The sequence below is a fragment of the Daucus carota genome, chromosome 5, assembly GCF_001625215.2.
Source record: "Daucus carota subsp. sativus chromosome 5, DH1 v3.0, whole genome shotgun sequence".
Classification (NCBI taxonomy): Eukaryota; Viridiplantae; Streptophyta; class Magnoliopsida; order Apiales; family Apiaceae; genus Daucus; species Daucus carota.
In genome coordinates this window covers 20,604,163-20,607,569 of record NC_030385.2, presented here as the reverse complement: position 1 = coordinate 20,607,569, position 3,407 = coordinate 20,604,163, and positions in this window count along the sequence as shown.

The following is a 3,407-nucleotide window of genomic DNA, read 5'->3' as shown; positions in this document are numbered from 1 at the left end:
TGTATCGGTTGAATTTGGAGTTCTGCAGAGGCTGTAATAGCAGTGCTGACGAGCGACTGACTATTCAGAAAACGGACCCACGGTCTGAAACGAGCCAAACTAGCTTCCGGGTCGAAAAATCCATTCAAATTAGTCTCCTCGATAACAAAGCGACCGGCCATTTTTTTTAAAATTAAAAATTGAATTAAGTGAGAATTTTTCAAATAAAATAATAATTTTCAAATTTCTCACAAATTTCAATTAATAATTAACAAATCAATTAATTAATTAATAATTCGAATTAATTGAGTAAATTCGAATTAAAACTTAATTAATCTTAAAATGGCTCAAATAAGTCTCCAAACAATGCCTTAATCTCAACTTAGTCCAAAAATCCCCAAATAAAGCTATGGAAACCCTAATTTCGAAATCAAGAAAAAGGGGTTTCAACTCAAACAACCCAAAACTGCCACAAATCAACTGAAATAAACAAACTACAATCACAGGATCACGGAATCGGGCAAGAAATGATCAGAATCGGAGCAACTCGGTTCAACTCGGTGACTCGGGGTTCGAAACTCAACGAAATCGGGCAGCACTTCGACTTGTTTTCGTGATAAATCAGTAACAAGCAAGCTTTATGGGCTTGAATTAAAGTAACCAGCAAGTTTTGTGGATAAAACTTGAAAACCGATTAGAGCAAGAACAATGGCGACGGTGTGTATATGTCTGTATGCGTGTAGGAGATGAAAAGGGGTAGGCATGACTTTCAAATGCTAAGTCATATGGAGATGTGGGGGTCGGTATGACATTTTACGGAAATGTCATACCGTGCTCTTCAAAAGTCATGTTGAGCGTTCGGTATGACATTTCCAGAAATTTCATACCGATGAATACAAAGGGAGTATGCATAACACGGTATGACTTTTCAAAGAAAAGTCATGCCGCGTTCTTGAGGCTTACCAGACACGCTAGAAGCGGTATGACATTTTATAAAAATGTCATACCGACTGAAATAAACAGAATTTAGAAAGAAAAATTAGTGAATATTATGATTTTTGATTATTTAAAAACAATAAAACCTTTTGCACATTTAATCAAAAATCTAATACACATAATATATAATATATTGCACATATATTTCATAAAATTCAACTTTAATTGAATATAAATACTTATGAATTTAACTTTAATTCATTAAAATGAATTAACTTAAAATCAAATATTTATGCTTAATTAATTTTGAAAAATACAAAATAAATACATATAATTATCTAAATGCACAGAGAATATTACAGGGGAGTATGCAGCACTTAGAAAATTAACGAGAAATATATGAACATGCATAATTACACAGAAAATTATCAGATAATTTACAAACAATTATATAAAATCTAATAAAATAGATATAATTACACAGAAAATTCACAAAAATATACAATAATATATAAAATACATATAAAATATATACAAAGAGAATCATGGCATATTTAACATCCCTAGCTCACAAACCAACTTAGAGAAAGTGGATTCATCAAGTGGTTTAGTGAAGATGTCTGCAATTTGATCAGCCGTGGGTACGAAATGTAACACCACAGTACCATTCATGACATGTTCTCGAATGAAATGATACCTGATATCTATGTGCTTGGTTCTGGAGTGTTGCACTGGATTGTTTGAAGTGGCTATGGCACTGGTGTTGTCACAAAATATTGGAATTTTGTCGACAGACATACCATAATCATTTAATTGATTCCTGATCCAGAGAATCTGAGCACAGCAACTGCCAGCAGCTATGTATTCAGCTTCAGTAGTAGAAGTGGACACTGAGTGTTGCTTCTTGCTGTACCAGGAAACCAACCGACGTCCTAGAAATTGACAACTTCCAGACGTACTGTTTCTGTCAATCCTGCAACCTGCATAATCAGAATCTGTATAGCCGGTTAAGTCAAAACCAGTATTCTTAGGGTACCAAATACCTAAACCAGGTGTACCCTTAAGATATCTAAAGATTCTTTTGACGGCTATAAGATGTGATTCCTTAGGATCAGCCTGAAACCTAGCACATAAACATGTTGCAAACATGATATCTGGTCTACTTGCAGTAAGATAAAGTAAAGAGCCAATCATACCTCGCTAGCTTGTGATATCAACTTTCTTACCAGATTTATCCTGGTCAAGCTTTGTGGCAGTGGCCATGGGTGTCTTTGCCGGGGAAGAGTCTTCTAAATTGTACTTTCGAAGAAGATCTCTGACATACTTGGATTGGCAAATGAATATTCCATCTTCCTTTTGGCTTACTTGAAGACCAAGGAAGTAGGACAGCTCACCCATCATACTCATCTCATAGTTACTCTGCATCAACTTAGCAAATCTCTTGCACAAGTTATCGTTAGTAGAACCAAATATAATATCATCAACATATATTTGAACAAATATCATATCATTATCATGCAATTTGTAAAAGAGAGTTTTGTCTATGACACCTCTAGTAAATTTATTTTCAATTAAAAATTCAGAGAGGGTGTCATACCATGTCCTTGGTGATTGCTTAAGCCCATAGACAGCTTTGAATAGGAAGTACACAAAATCAGCAAATTCTGGATTTTCAAAGCCAGGGGGCTGTTCCAGATATACTTCTTCTTCTAGCTTTCCATTCAGAAATGCACTTTTCACATCCATCTGATAAACCTTGAAGTTGGAGTGTGCAGCAAATGCAAGAAATATTCTGATGGCTTCAAGACGAGCAACTGGAGCATAGGTTTCATCGTAGTCAATTCCTTCTTCCTGAGAATAACCCTTTGCAACCAGTCTGGCTTTGTTTCTTACAACAATGCCATCACCATCTAACTTGTTACGGAAGACCCATCTAGATCCAATTGTAGACTTTCCTTTTGGTCTTGGAACCAGGGCCCAGACTTCTTGTCTCTCAAATTGATTGAGTTCTTCTTGCATGGCAAGAACCCAATCAGGATCAGCAAGTGCTTCATCTATTTTCTTTGGTTCTAATTGTGAAAGAAAACCAGAGAATAGACAGTCATTTGTCGTAGCACTTCTAGTCCTTACACCAACATCAGGATCACCAATAATCAGATCAAAGGGATGATCTCTGCTCCAAATCCTTTCCCTTGGAAGTTGTGTCCTTGATGATTCAGCAGTATTATCATTAGGCTGATGTGTATGACTAGTTGATCCACCAGCTCCCCCTGAGTTGTTGCCAGGATGACTTGATGATCCACCACTAGCATCAGTGGAATCTCCAGCATTATTGCCATTTCCTCCACCATTGCCTAGATCATTATCATTGTTGTCATCACCTGTTGCAACCTCAGGTGGCACATCATCATCTGAATCAGAATCTGGATAGTTATCAAACTTCAGAGATTCAGATGGATCAGCAGATTGTAAACTTGGTAGTTTAGTGTCAT